This window comes from Trachemys scripta, chromosome 7 (genome assembly GCF_013100865.1).
Source record: "Trachemys scripta elegans isolate TJP31775 chromosome 7, CAS_Tse_1.0, whole genome shotgun sequence".
Lineage (NCBI taxonomy): Eukaryota > Metazoa > Chordata > Testudines > Emydidae > Trachemys > Trachemys scripta.
In genome coordinates, this window is record NC_048304.1 from 2,437,731 (window position 1) to 2,453,809 (window position 16,079).

At 45.2% G+C, this 16,079-nt stretch overlaps 1 long non-coding RNA gene across 5 annotated transcripts in view; it reads left to right on the forward strand.

Moving 5' to 3' along the window:
* The window catches only part of LOC117881027, a 261,286-nt gene that overhangs the window by 164,095 nt on the left and 81,112 nt on the right, over positions 1-16,079 (forward strand). The window contains exon 9 of one of the 5 annotated variants that reach the window (XR_004646667.1): positions 3,291-3,398. The exons of the other annotated variants lie outside the window; for them this stretch is intronic. This is a non-coding gene — a long non-coding RNA (uncharacterized LOC117881027). Of the gene's footprint in view, positions 1-3,290; positions 3,399-16,079 lie in introns of those variants that run through there. 5 annotated transcript variants of the gene reach the window in all.

A 16,079-nucleotide genomic window follows, 5' to 3' on the forward strand; every position in this document is an offset into this window, starting at 1 on the left:
CTGGGGGTGGGCGGTTCCCCCCTGCCCCCTCCAAGCCAGCCCCGCCCCCTCCCACGGAGGCTTGGGGTAAGCCCCCTCCCCCCCGCGGAGGCCTTCCCCTCCCCCCTTGGGGGGGGGGCTGTGTAGGACCCCAGAATAACTAGGAACAGCCCTGCTTGTGGTCCTTCCAGTCCTACATTTTATGATTCTGTGAAGTGGGACAAAAAAGTCAAAATTTTGAAACGTTTAGTGCAACAGAAATTTCAGAGAAATATTGATTTGGAATCCGTATCATTTTGTACCCTGTTGGTACTGGTGTGACTGATGACCCATGGGGCAGGGGGGGATGGAATTTGTCCCTTTGTGCTTAAAACCCTTCCCCAGATACATGGAAGTCTTTGCCATTCACAAAGTGTTTGGGTTGTCACTCAGAGAGACTGACAGGAACGTACTCCAGGTGTCACTCACAGCTGCCCTTGAATCTGCTGCGGCTTGTGTAAGCATAAAAATCATTTGACAGCTTTTGTGCCTCATACTAGCACTTTATATTTCAAAAGAATCTGTCTTTAAAATAATAGGTACTGTTAGCTGTGGTGGGATGATGTGAGTGGTGTTTGGACTGCTTTATGTCGGCAGAATGTAGCCAGGACTCTAGTTTAATGGTCCTAGTCATGTGAAAAGGGCTGTGGGATTGCTTAAGACCACAAATGGTCGGGGATTTTGGTTTTATATCTCACTTGAAAGAAAAATGCCTTAGCACTACACTGGGGTATCCGCACAGTACTGACTCTGAGGGAAGAACGTCATCTGGTGAGCTGAGCCACCAGCTCCAGCTCTTGGGTTTTCCGTGGAGGTCTCCCACCTGAGTGCTGACTAGGCTCTCTCCTGCACAGGCTATGAGAGCTGAAAACTACCTGCAGACATGTCTGAGGTGAGTTTTTGGATTTAGAACTGACCAATGTGTTGCACTGGATTCTAGCATCGTGGAATCCTGGGACCCTGCTCTGCATGTGAACTTGGTCTTTTCATGCGGCCCAACTTGTTGCTGCTTTTGTAGCATTCCATGTTCCTCACAGCAATAGGATTAATTTTTCAGTGCTAGTAGTACATCTTTTAGCATATGCAGTATGTGGGAGACAGGCAATAAATAACTAAAGGAAGCCAACAGAACGGTGCCTTCCCCTGAGGATTCTACTGAGAGAAATGAATTCTGTTAAACTTTGCTTAGTGGAGTGGAAAGTTAAAACTGAGAGAAAAAACCAAAACCCTCACAAATAAAGTGCTGCGCTGTCATATTTGTGTCAGAAATCTCTGCATAAAACGTGCACAGCAGAGAGATGAAAGGACCTTCTTGGCAAAAGAGGCTTTTGTACAGTGTTGAGTGGCTGGGGCAGCAGAGCCCTGGACTTCCTGTTTTAAAGGCAAACAAAAATGCTTTTAAAAAAATAAATCAATGATGTCTGTTGCAGATCCCAAATCAAAGGCCAGATCCCTGCAGCCCTCATGGAGTCTTTTCCAGGCATCTCTTCTGCTGGAGCCAGTGGGATGGTTGCCTGAGAACCAAGTGAGTAAGGACTGCAGAATTTGGCAGTTTAGACACTCCAATCCTGCAGCTGATAGGAACTGGGCAGACTGCTGCACACTCCTAGAGCTCCATTGATTCCGAGTGAGTGTGCCTTGCAAAAAGCATTTCAGTTAATGCAGGAATCTTGAGTGAGGGTCTTTGGCCTATGTTAGACTGGGGAGCCAGACTAGATCATAGTAGATTCTTCTGGCTTTAAAATCTACGTATCAGAGAAATCACTCCTTTCCAAAGGAAACAAAAACCTCGTCATAAGAAATAAGTTCTAACGGTCTCTTCCCTCTGCAATGTCTAGGGTTCACTTTTCATTCCAATGCTCTCAGTACACTTGTAAAGGGTGGCACTGTATGATGTCATTTGTAATTTACAGGCTGGGCACAAAGGACTGGATGGGCATCTCGAGGCATATTTTTAAACTCTGAGGAAATAAGTAAATAGGAAGTCAAAGTGTTCTCAGCAGCGAGTTTTCTGCCTACATTTTCCTCTCTGTGTTTTTAAATGTGAAATAATAGTAATTGGTGTCATCTATTACATTATTGTGGTAGCAACCCCAGGATGCTAGGAGCTTGGACTTTCCAAACATAGGACCCCATGCTGCAAAATCACACATGCTCACCTTTATTCCCATGAGCAGTCCCACTGCAGTCTGGGAGACCCTCTCCCTGGGATAAAGGGTTTGCAGGCTGCTGGTTCATGGTCTAAAATATCAACATCTTCTCTTCTGAATATTACATTTCACTATTAAAACCTTTTTTCATTGAAAGGAGAGTAAGGCGTCTGAGACTGATCATGTGTCGGGGTAGAAAGGAAGGTCTGGTTGATAGGGCACTGGGAGCTGGGATCAGTTCTGATCTCAGTCACAGGTTTCATTGTGCCTTTGGGCAAATCACTTTGGGATTGTCTACATGGTGCGTTAGTCTGCTCCAAGGAGGATTCGATTCTAGTGTGCGTTAGCATGTTGCATGCTAACTGGCCTGGTGGCTTCTGCTGGTGTGCACTAAGAGTTCCCTCATGCGTGTCAATGTAGTTTACATGAATGTCCACTACTGCATGCCAGCAGAGTCCACACGGCCAACTAATGCACAACATTCATGTCAACTACATAGACCATGCTCACCACATGGCGTATGCCTACTGAGCTGGCCTTAGGGAGGGAACCCCTGTGATTTACATAACTGGACAATGGAACCATTGTTGGACGATGCCAAAAGAGTGCGTGTGGCCAATCAAATGCTTAGTTTTGGAGAATGCAGTTCAACCGTGAAATGTTTGTGATATTCCCCAATGTGCAAAAACAAAGAGCAGCAGGACTGTCCTGATTCCGCCGCTTGGGCTGCGATCCAAGAGTGGGGGTGAGGGATTACTACACAAAATACAGAGAATGGCTCCAGGTGGAGGGAAAATCTTTACTTCAAACACAATAGACATCATAAGAAATAGTTCCCTTAATCTGTTGTCTTTTTAAAATCCAGACAACACTAAATACGGAACATGCTCTCAAGGTCCCTCTCACATTGAGGGAAGAAAAGTATCTTTACAGTGTTAAAGGTTTCTGTCTGACAATTGTCATCAGTAGAAGATATGGTATTGATTGGTCTAACGTTTCATTTGATTGGTTGCTTTAGTGATTACAATATTGATTTGTTTCACATGCTGTGTTTGTTAGGTCCACAGCCCCATCCCTGGAAGAATGATGGAGATTCCTATTTGTTATGTGTATGTTTTTCAGGATGGAAACTGGACAGAATTCATTTTTCACTCGACAGAACTGTGACTGAGTAATTAACTGAAGAGAGAGCCGTGGGAATTAGCAAGGGAACCAAGCATGTTTACAGGTTTTCAGGCATGTGAAAGCAAAGAAAGATTTTGCATTTTCAGAATGTTCTGTGCAAAGGAAATGTAATTATGACTGAAAAAAATGAAAAAAATTAATACTTATCAATAGTTTTAAAAATCATCCTGGCATCTAACTCTATGGAAAAACCTTACTGGTATTTCAGATAGCTACCAAATTGCTTGTTGTTACACAGTCCTCTGGGAGGTGGTCTAAACTGTCCACTTCAGTTCAGGAAGTGCCCAGGCATATGGCTCACCCAGCCCTCTTGTGTCTTTGTCTTAACCAGTCCAGTGGTGCAACGTGTGCGGAGTCAGACGTGAAGAGTTATTACAATGAAAGATTTGAAAATTGACTGCTTAGAAACCCTTCCAAACCTTTGCCCATTTCTAGCGCTAAATTGCAACTGACTCTCACTTAACCTTTAGGAGCCTGAGGAGTTTCAGTTGTTTATGCCAACCCCTTGGAATGTCCTAGTCAAACCCGGCTCTGAAGGCAGAATTATTAATTTCCTCATGAGCTTTTCAGTGGTGCTCAAAGTTTAATTTTCACACTGCTGCACTGAGGTGATGGGGAGGGGTTATGCCCATTTATGGATGAGGACCTGAGGCACAGGGAGATCAAGGACAAATATTTCCACTAATTTTGAGTGCCAAATTTGAGATGCTAGGACCTGGTATTTCAAGAGAACTCGCCATTAGATAGACTTCATACATTCAAAGCACAGCTCCTATTGAGTGCTCAGCACTTCTGCAAATCAGACCCTAGGGTATCAAGTTGGGCACGCAGAAGATGAGAAACAAACACTTTATGACCACCCGTGAAAAGTGTGTCCTAAGTGACTTGCCCAGCATCACACAGGAACTCGGTGGCAGAGGCAGGAATAGAACCCAGTTTTCCAGGGCAGCATTTATCTGCTTTGATACTGACAGGGGTTGCTCCAGGCACCAACGCAGCAAGCGTGTGCCTGGGGCGGCAAGCCGTGGAGGGTGGCCTGCCGGTTGCTGTGAGGGCGGCAGGCCGGCGGCATGCCTGCTAGTCTCGCGGCTTCGGCGGCAATTCAGCGGTGGGGATGCCGATGGCATGGCACCGGCGGACCTCCCGCAGAAACGCCGCCGAATCCACGTGACCAGCGGACTGCCCGCAGGCGCACCGCCGAAAGCCGCCTGCCTGCCGTGCTTGGGGCGGCAAAAAACATAGAGCCGCCCCTGGACACTGAGTCCAAACCTACTCTTCCTGCAACCTCCCAACTCATTTACTACACCTCTTCCAACTTCTGCAACAAATGAGGCAGGGCCTCTACAGACAATAGCCTCCTTTCCACGCAGCCCTGATTCATCCCCAAAGCAGGCCCAGCCTGTGCATTGAATGAGGCAGGTGTCCTGTGGAGAAGAGAGCATGTGATCATGTAATTAAAGACGGTATCATCATATGTATCCTCGGGGGGAGGGGGATCATAGTTTGCTAGCGGGGGAGGAATAGTAAAACTCAAGCATCTTGGGTTCCATTTCAGGCTCTGGAGGGGAATGTTCTCAAGTGGGCACATTCCCTGATAAGTTTGAACCCTTCTGCCCCAGCCTCTTCAACCTGTCCCTGTCCCATCTCTTACCCACCTTGGCTCTTTGTCCCAGTCCTATTCTCCTTGATTACTAAGTCTCAGTCTCCATTCAGGCTTCTCATCCCAGTTCCAGTGTCCTTGTGTAGCCATCCCAGTCCCATCCCCCCCACTCCAGCTTCTCATTTAATCTCCATGTTCCCTATCCCCCAGCCAACTGGCTCCAAGTCCTCCCTCTCCAGCCCAGCCCAGTTATATCCTGCCCTCCCGGGATACCAGGGTGTCTCCTTGCCCAACCAGTCCCAGCCACTCCCTCCACCTCAGTTGCCCAGGCTCCCAGCTTCAGCCTCTCCACTCAACCAGTTCCATCTTCCTCTCCTCTCCCAGGCCTAATCTTCTTGCCCAGCCATTCCGAATTTCTTTTCCCCCACCCAGGCCCAGTCTTGCCAGGTTCCTTGTTCCAATTTCCCCTGGTCAGGCTTTCCCTCTGCATTCATATCGGATGCCTTGTCCTCCAGGCTGCCTGGGCAGCAGCAGATGGTCTTTGAGAGCACAGGAGGGACAGGCTCCCAGCTCTCAGTTCATGCTTGGTGCCATCATACCCCAGAGCAGCTGTTAGAGGGAAGGTCTGGTTTTGCTCCTTTAGCCCTGGGCTGGAGCATGCCCAGTCACTCTGTGGGGATGTCACATGCACAGTCTGGTCCCAGGGAGGAAATAGAGCATGCTCAGTGAGGATAGAATCTTTGGAGACTTTAGCTGCTAAAATCTAGAAAGTATCTACTAAGCATGTGCAAACTGTGATTTTTTTCAAAGGTTTAAAACTTGGTCAAATTTGGGACAGATTTTCATGGGGGCAGCAATAGCTGCATCCCTGACAAACACCATCCTCTGACAGAGTTCAAGTCCTGGCTCCAAAGCATGGGGCCACCAGGGCTTTTCAACAAAATGGTTGACAGACTGTTTTTAACATGGACAAAACAATATATTTCCCCCCAACTCTTTCTGGAAATGGCTGAACCATTTTGGTTGAAATTTTCCATAAAACAAGCAGTCCGAGGCAGGCCCCGGCATCATTTTTTTTTTAAAATAGGGTTAATAAATATAATTTTTTTGGCAAAAAAAATCTATTTAATCACTTAAAAAACAGTTTGAAATGAAAAATGTGTGGCAAAAATATTTTTTTAAATAGTGGAAAAAAAAACATTTTTCTCAGTCGTCCCCCCGCCATTTTCCCACTGGAGAGTATTGGGAAGAGGCAGGAAAGCAAGAAAGTGGGGAAAACACATACACTTTCTCTCTCACTTTAAAACCCTTTCCCACTAGGAAGTACAAAAAGGTAAACAAAGTAAAAAAGCAAGCAATTTTCTCCAGTGCAAATGGTGGGGGGAAAGGTAAAAAAGGAAAGAGAAAACCCCTAGAAATCTGAAACAATATATTTCTATTGAAACATGCAGGATGAGGGAGTGGGAGTGGAAAAAATGAACAACATTAAAATTGTTACTTGTCTTTAGACATTTTTTTGTGAAAAAAATCCCAACATTTCAAACAGCTCTGCCTTCTACACAGGTATGAATTTTACCCTTAATGAATAATCTTGAGCAAGACTTGCCACTGGATTGCCGTATAATTATGAGTTCACTTCGGTATCATCTGTGTATGTCCTTAGGCACCAAGCAATTTGCAAATTGCAGTATGGTGCATTGTTTTTCTTTTAAATTATTATTTTATAAGTACAGTCAAAATTACTGTTAGATTTGATAAACAACCCTTGAATTCCAATTCTATATTTATGGAAGGAGGAATTAAAGGTTACTGAAATCTCAGTGGCATTTCTAAAGGGTATCAGGATGTCCATACAACCCCTATTTCAAGACTACTGTTGTTTTAGGTCTGAGTGGAACCACAAACATTAGAAGCTAGATTGAATTGGGAAAAAAATCCCTGTTGAAAATTTTGATGACAACAAAACAATTTCTTTTGGGTCAAAATTTTCTGTTAATTTTTTTTACTTTTTGTTGAAAAAGCGAAAACTAACTTTTCCAGGCAAAACCAAGACATATTTTGCTTGGAAATTGTAAATATTTTGGTTTTTGAATGACATTTTTTCAATTTTTGGATATTTGGTGTTTTGAAACCCCCTCCCCAAATTTTAGAAAAAAGCAGGCAACTTCTGTGAAATTTTTGTTTTTTTTTTTCCAAAAAATAAATTTTCTTCAAAAAAAGCGGAATGTTTTTGAGCAGCCCTTTTGGAAACGCTTTGTGGCTGTGTAGAACTGAAAGAGCTGGGCACCTGTGGAGTGTAGGATCCCACTGAATTGCTGCCTTCTGCTCCATCTGGTGTCAGGGAATGTAATTCTTCAGCTGAAGTCCTCAGAGACCATGGTGTTCCTCATGGAAGTGGGCACAGAACTTTTGGGCTATCCACTTTCCCATCATCACTCAGCTACTTCTTACCCACCAGGTTAAGGTACTTCCATGAGGTAGGACACATATGGAAATGGCAACCACCCACTGCCTTCCTTTAGATGAACCTGTTGTCCTGGAGAAGGGGAGTAGGTCACCATTTGTGCATGAACCTACTTCTTATGCACAACCACCATTTGGGTACATAAAAGGATGTCTGCATTGCCCAAAATATATCTGCCCGTGCAAATAGGTAATTTGATTATAGTTACCCAATTGTCATGGGAAAATGTAGTTATTGCATCTAGTTATGTGATAATGCTGTGACACTATCATATTGTTCAAAAATATAACTGTGTTTTAATGAAGGTCACCTCTACGCAAGGTGAAACAGTGCTGCAATGTCTCTCAAACCCAGAAATCAATTCATGCAGATGCTTTCCATGGTGGCTGCAACTTTGACTTGAATTCCACTCTAAAATCTTTCAATCAAGCTTTCCTGATCATTATAGTATACAGAGATCCGCTCAGCCTTGGATGTATGATCATTAAATTGGGGGAAAAAACTGCTGCTGCACATATGCTGACAACCAATTTATCCATTGCAAAATAGTGAAGAATTGAGTATCCATTCCGTGTCAGTCGGAGGGCACGGTGCTATATTTGTTGCCATCATCATTATAAGGGTTACAAATGATCTACCTGGAGCTCAGCATAGATCTTCTAGGATGAAGTGTCAACACAACTATAATAGGGGTGAAATTCGAATACAGGTTTAGGTACATTTGCCATTTTGCACGACAACTGAATAGATATTGGTTGGAAAGTGTGCAAAAAGAAAGCAGCTGGAGAAACGCCTAACTCACTAACCTCACTTTAGGCATCTCTATTTGGAACCCAGTTGTTTGTCCTGCCTACCACTGGCAGCAGCTACGTACGGTAAAAATGATCTTCTGAAGAAAACAGTTTTGTCCTAATCTTCTTTGATGTGTTTGTCATTAAAAAGCACGTACAAGGAATAATCAGACGACTGGATGGCATTTTGAATAGTGGGTCTGTTCAGTAGGGTTCAAGTCTCTAATTGGTCATTGGTTTTAAATGTTAACATGTTTCAGTTTTAAATGATTTTTATTATTTCTCGTTGATGTTTGCAAAGATTAACAAGAGAAATAAAGATATTAACTGGCATCCAGAGAACAGTAGTAGCTCCTATATTTTTCACTCACTCCAATGAACTCCAGCAAATTTGAATCAGATAGCTGTCATTCAAAGGGATTAGCCAGTAACAGGCTGAAAAGAAATGATTAGTCAAATCCTCAGCCGGTGTAAACTGGCATAGCACCATTGACTTTACTGGATCTATGCTGACATGGCCCAGCTGAGGATGTATCTTGATATTTTTTAGCATTTTGTCCCAGGCTGTATTTCTTGACTAGAGGGGGGTGAGCCAGTACTTCACAGTGGAGAAGGAGAGAACTTACACGCATTGTTTTAGGTCAGTGCAAACGGATCTGAACTTTTTTGGGACGTGCACAAGGCTGGTTGTGGCTGAAATGATACTGGCTGTAATTTGTAGTGCATCATGTAACAGATTTCCTTGGGCATGAGACCACAATATAAAGCCTCCATAGAAAATGCAGGTTGATGTATGTGCCCAAAGAATGCATCTTTACTATCACGGTAGGCCAACTGATTTGGGTACAGTGTGCAATCCCCCTACCACATGATATGGATGGTGATATGCATTCAGTCTTTGGTAGTTATAAAAGTCTTAGGACAAGTTTGCATTTACAATGTTGGGTGTGGGTCAAGGCCCCATTCCCTATGGAGGTTAGCTGAAAGAGAGGTCACAGACATGAGACCCTGCTCCACAAAAGGGACGAACAGGGGGAACAAACGGAAGCAGACGAAAGGAAGCCAGAGGAACTCTGGTTGTCATTAGAAGAGGGAATTGCTCGGCGTCAGTATTTCTGTATAAAGGTTTTCTTGGAAACTTTTCTGTAAGATGGACATTCTCTGCAGCCCACTAGTGACATGATTTCAGGGCTGCCCAGAGGATTCAGGGGCCTGGGGCAAAGCAATTTTGGGAGCCCCTTCCATAAAAAAAAGTTGCAATACTATAGAATATTATATTTTCGTGGGGGCCCCTGTGGGGCCCGGGGCCTGGGGCAAATTGCCCCACTTGCCCCCTCCCCCCCCCTCGGCAGCCCTGCCTGATTTCACTTGCATGCTCTGCCACCCCCTCTCTCTTAGGGATGCACCTGCATGCAAGTGGAGGATCCCAGATAAGGTCTGCAGCCTGCTAGTTTGCAGCGAGATCTGTGGGCTTTCTCTGCAGAACCTGGGAGCAGGAGTTCAATTCTTGAGAGGCAGATACTGACTTTGCAATAAATAGAGCATCTTTTCCAGGCTAATGGAGTATAGATTCATAGATTCATAGATTATAGGACTGGAAGGGACCTCGAGAGGTCATCGAGTCCAGTCCCCTGCCCGCATGGCAGGACCAAATACTGTCTAGACCATCCCTGATAGACATTTATCTAACCTACTCTTAAATATCTCCAGAGATGGAGATTCCACAACCTCCCTAGGCAATTTATTCCAGTGTTTAACCACCCTGACAGTTAGGAACTTTTTCCTAATGTCCAACCTAGACCTCCCTTGCTGCAGTTTAAACCCATTGTTTCTGGTTCTATCCTTAGAGGCTAAGGTGAACAAGTTCTCTCCCTCCTCCTTATAACACCCTTTTAGATACCTGAAAACTGCTATCATGTCCCCTCTCAGTCTTCTCTTTTCCAAACTAAACAAACCCAGTTCTTTCAGCCTTCCTTCATAGGTCATGTTCTCAAGACCTTTAATCATTCTTGTTGCTCTTCTTTGGACCCTTTCCAATTTCTCGACATCTTTTTTAAAATGCGGCGCGCAGAACTGGACACAATACTCCAGCTGAGGCCTAACCAGAGCAGAGTAGAGCGGAAGAATGACTTCTCGTGTCTTGCTCACAACACACCTGTTAATGCATCCCAGAATCATGTTTGCTTTTTTTGCAACAGCATCACACTGTTGACTCATATTTAGCTTGTGGTCCACTATAACCCCTAGATCCCTTTCTGCCGTACTCCTTCCTAGACAGTCTTTTCCCATTCTGTATGTGTGAAATTGATTTTTCCTTCCTAAGTGGAGCACTTTGCATTTGTCTTTGTTAAACTTCATCCTGTTTACCTCAGCCCATTTCTCCAATTTGTCCAGATCATTTTGAATTATGACCCTGTCCTCCAAAGTAGTTGCAATCCCTCCCAGTTTGGTATCATCCGCAAACTTAATAAGCGTACTTTCTATGCCAATATCTAAGTCGTTGATGAAGATATTGAACAGAGCCGGTCCCAAAACAGACCCCTGCGGAACCCCACTCGTTACGCCTTTCCAGCAGGATTGGGAACCATTAATAACAACTCTCTGAGTACGGTTATCCAGCCAGTTATGCACCCACCTTATAGTAGCCCCATCTAATTTGTATTTGCCTAGTTTATCGATAAGAATATCATGCGAGACCGTATCAAATGCCTTACTAAAGTCTAGGTATACCACATCCACCGCTTCACCCTTATCCACAAGGCTCGTTATCCTATCAAAGAAAGCTATCAGATTGGTTTGACATGATTTGTTCTTCACAAATCCATGCTGGCTGTTCCCTATCACCTTACCACCTTCCAAGTGTTTGCAGATGATTTCCTTAATTACTTGCTCCATTATCTTCCCTGGCACAGAAGTTAAACTAACTGGTCTGTAGTTACCTGGGTTGTTTTTATTTCCCTTTTTATAGATGGGCACTATATTTGCCCTTTTCCAGTCTTCTGGAATCTCTCCCGTCTCCCATGACTTTCCAAAGATAATAGCTAGAGGCTCAGATACCTCCTCTATTAGCTCCTTGAGTATTCTAGGATGCATTTCATCAGGCCCGGGTGACTTGCAGGCATCTAACTTTTCTAAGTGATTTTTAACTTGTTCTTTTTTTATTTTATCCGCTAAACCTACCCCCTTCCCATTAGCATTCACTATGTTAGGCATTCCTTCAGACTTCTCGGTGAAGACCGAAACAAAGAAGTCATTAAGCATCTCTGCCATTTCCAAGTTTCCTGTTACTGTTTCTCCCTCTTCACTAAGCAGTGGACCTACCCTGTCTTTGGTCTTCCTCTTGCTTCTAATGTATTGATAAAAAGTCTTCTTGTTTCCTTTTATTCCCGTAGCTAGTTTGAGCTCATTTTGTGCCTTTGCCTTTCTAATCTTGCCCCTGCATTCCTGTGTTGTTTGCCTATATTCATCCTTTGTAATCTGTCCTAGTTTCCATTTTTTATACGACTCCTTTTTATTTTTTAGATCGTGCAAGATCTCGTGGTTAAGCCAAGGTGGTCTTTTGCCACATTTTCTATCTTTCCTAACCAGTGGAATAGCTTGCTTTTGGGCCCTTAATAGTGTCCCTTTGAAAAACTGCCAACTCTCCTCAGTTGTTTTTCCCCTCAGTCTTGATTCCCATGGGACTTTACCCATCAGCTCTCTGAGCTTCCCAAAATCTGCCTTCCTGAAATCCATTGTCTCTATTTTGCTGTTCTCCCTTCTACCCTTCTTTAGAATTGCAAACTCTATGATTTCATGATCACTTTCACCCAGGCTGCCTTCTACTTTCACATTCTCAACGAGTTCCTCCCTATTTGTTAAAATCAAGTCTAGAACAGCTTCCCCCCTAGTAGCTTTTTCAACCTTCTGAAATAAAAAGTTGTCCCCAATGCAGTCCAAGAATTTGTTGGATAGTCTGTGCCCCGCTGTGTTATTCTCCCAACATATATCCGGATAGTTGAAGTCCCCCATCACCACCAAATCTTGGGCTTTGGATGATTTTGTTAGTTGCTTGAAAAAAGCCTCATCCACTTCTTCCACCTGGTTAGGTGGCCTGTAGTAGACTCCTAGCAGGACATCTCCCTTGTTTTTTGCCCCTTTAAGCCTAACCCAGAGACTCTCAACACTTCCGTCTCCTATGTCCATCTCTACCTCAGTCCAAGTGTGTACATTTTTAATATATAAGGCAACACCTCCTCCCTTTTTCCCCTGTCTATCCTTCCTGAGCAAGCTGTACCCATCCACACCAACATTCCAATCATGTGTATTATCCCACCAAGTTTCAGTGATGCCAACAATGTCATAGTTGTATTTATTTATTAGCACTTCCAGTTCTTCCTGCTTATTCCCCATACTTCTCGCATTCGTATATACGCATCTAAGATACTGGTTTGATCTTTCCTCCCGGTTTTGTCCTGACTCTCCTTTCTCTCTGCCAATATAGCCCACACTCCCTCTCGTTTCCGACCCATCTCCCCGGTCTCCATGTTCCCCACTTACCTGTGGGCTTTGCTCACCTGTCCCCGTCGAACCTAGTTTAAAGCCCTCCTCACTAGGTTAGCCAGTCTGTGTCCGAATAGGGTCTTTCCTCTCCTCGAAAGGTGAACGCCATCTCTGCCTAGCAGTCCTTCCTCGAATAGCATCCCGTGGTCTAGGAAGCCAAAGCCCTCCTGGCGACACCATCTTCGCAGCCAGGCATTCACCTCCATGATGCATCTGTCTCTGCCCGGGCCCCTACCTTTGACAGGAAGAATTGAAGAGAATACCACCTGCGCTCCAAACTCCTTCACCCGTACTCCCAGAGCCCTGTAGTCACTCTTGATCCGCTCAGTGTCACACCGCGCAGTATCATTTGTGCCCACATGGATGAGTAGCATGGGGTAGTAGTCAGAGGGCTGGATAATCCTCGACAATGCCTCCGTAACGTCTCGGATACGGGCCCCCGGCAGGCAGCATACCTCCCGAGATGAGATGTCAGGGCGACAGATGGGCGCCTCCGTCCCCCTCAGCAGAGAGTCTCCAACCACCACTACCCTACGTTTCCTATTTGCAGTGGTGGCAGCAGACTTTCCAGCCTTAGGGGTAACTAACATGACTCTCAAAGGAGCCTGTGAGTCCTGGATTATTTGCTGCAAGGAAAGTTACAAAATAGTCAGCAGCAGTGTGGGGATTGATGTGTGTGTATGTGTTTGTGTGTGAGAGAGAGAGAGAGAGTGAGTCCAGAAAGAAGGAGTTCACCATCCATATTGTGCTCTCTCTCTCTCTCTCTTTGGGTTTGTGATGGGGTGGACTAGGTCTGAAGGCCCCGTGCTGGAGGCCTTGTGGCCCTGCTTCACCCCGCCCCAGAAAAGAGCAGAGGAGGTACTCCAGGTGGCTTAGAGTGGCTGCAAGGGAAGCAGCCAATCAGAGGGCCCGTTGGACTGGCCAATCAGTGGTCAGAAGGGCCACATAAAAGGAAGCAGCAGAGGCAGACCAGTCAGTTGCTGCCTGGACATCAAAGAAGGAGGACCGTGTGCCTGGCTGGCGGGAAGAGCAGCAGGACCATGGGCAGGCTGAGCCCGGGGACTGAGCCCAGAACCTAGCCGAGACCGGGAGAGGGTACCGAGATGGGCCCTGCTGGTCCGGCTGAAGACTGAGCCGAGGGAGGGCTGCTGAGAGCACACCTACCGAGGGTACTGAGGTGGGCACCTGTTGGGCTGTTAGAGAAGGCAGTGTCTCCAGGAGGAAGCCTTGGTGCTACAGTCCCATACAAGGGCCATGAGCAAGAACTAGAAACTTTATACCCTGGAGTGGGGGGACACTGTGTGTGTCTTGGATGGAGGGCTGCGTCACTGAGGACCTGCCAAACAACCATCAGCCGGCGGGGGCGGTGGGAGCACCCGTGAGAGGTGGGTGCTGTCTGGTTCAAACAGAGAGATTGCAGGCACGTATCGGCCAGAAGGGGGCACTCGCGAGAATCAAGTGCTGACCCCATTACGGGGTTTTATACAAATACCCATTACCATGGTATCTGAACACCTTCTACATAAGGCAGAAAGTCCCTTGTGAACTTAGCATATAATAGAATATTAGGGTTGGAAGAGACCTCAGGAGGGCCAACCCCCTGCTTAAAGCAGGACCAACAACAACTAAATCATCCCATCCAGGGCTTTGTCAAACCAGGCCTTAAAAACCTCTAAGGAAGGAGATTCCACCACCTCCCTAGGTAACCCATTCCAGTCCTTCACCACCCTCCTAGTGAAATAGTGTTTCCTAATATCCAGCCTAGACCTCCCCCAAACTTCATAGAGTGTCTAGCTCTTTTCCGTTAGCAGGCGTGTTTGGGATGTTTTTTTAGGGGGTGGGGAAAGAGGAGAGGAAAAGTGGCTGATACTGTGAATGTCCTTCCAGCTATGTGGAAGGGTTTTATGAAACACAAATATGGCCAGGCTCTGGATTTTTCTAATCTCCTCTGGACGTTTGCTTTACTTCTTTCTCCATATTACATCAAGGAGGTTCTGCCAGTGACAATGGAAGAAAACAAAGGCTTGGAAACAGTTTCCTTTTTCAGCTTGATCTCAATGCTAGGCTGTCCCTAAGATTTGTATTTTTATGTAACTGAATGTCAAACATAGGGTTTATCAAAGCAGTCTCCAATCAACTTGTGCCAAAATGTATGGGGCACCTTCATGCATGGATTTAACGTTCCTGCAAGTCGAAATGCTATGGTGTATTTGCATGAACAGTGTGGTAGTTTAAAGGATTAGAAACATTGTGCGAATGGTTGTTAAAACATATTGCCGCACACAAACTTGGAGCCATGGGGGTTCTTGGCACTTTTATGAAGTCATTGACAAGCTAGGATCGAACTATACCAAGAAGCAGCATCAGCTCTGCAAAGGAAAATCCTCAGTATATGTTGAGGGAAGATGGTGCTTTTGGTACTTTATATTGAAGCTGTTTTTAAGTTTATTGGAGTAAAATATGGATTTTTAAAGCCTACACCTGCATGCTGAGAAGAAGCATATGTACAGAGCCACTTTATCCCATGGTGTATTCTGAATGCATCGTCCACACCCTGGCAGCCTGATTCTGCCACTCTTACTTGCCCTGAGTAGTACCTTAATTCATGAATCGTCCCACTCAGATCAGACTCACAGTCCTGACAAAGATGAATAAGGTTGACAGTTTCTGGCCTGAATGCAAAAGTAAGAAGAGGTTGTTAGAGATTATTCCTTTAATCATAGATCGTTATCGCAAATCGTTTTACAAAGAAATGACAGTGAAACAACAGCACAGTAGGCACACAACCTGAGACAAGATTGGGCTCTTTGCTGAGTCAGGATGGAGCTCAATGACACTTTGTTAAAGGAGCCATCTATTTGCCAAGCCAAAAAGGCCTCCTCAGTGTTGGCTCCCAGTGAGGGTAAGGGATGAAAGTTAGCCAGATCTTTAAATATGTTGTTATGTATCGTATTGCAGATCACTGTCCGGCTGCCCTTAAAGTTAACACTGTTCCTGATGTCTAGCCCAAACCTTTCCTTCCATTGCTCCTTGCAATCCCCCCTTTAGTCTCCCTAACGAACGCCCTGCTTTGATGCTGGATCCCTACGGCTATTTGTACAGTTGTGCTGCCTCTGAGTCCTCCGTTTAGCTGCACACGTGCAGTTTTCTGAATATTGCTTCCCTGGTCATTCCCCAAGACCCTTTGCTGCCTTCCTCTGAGCTTTGTCCAGTGCATCCATGTATTGCTTCTAATGAGAAGCTCAAGCTGCACTCAGTGCTCCAAGAGCCAGATTTTTACAAGAGTGAATGCATTTTCGCATGAATCCTATTTTTGCCCATGTGATGGG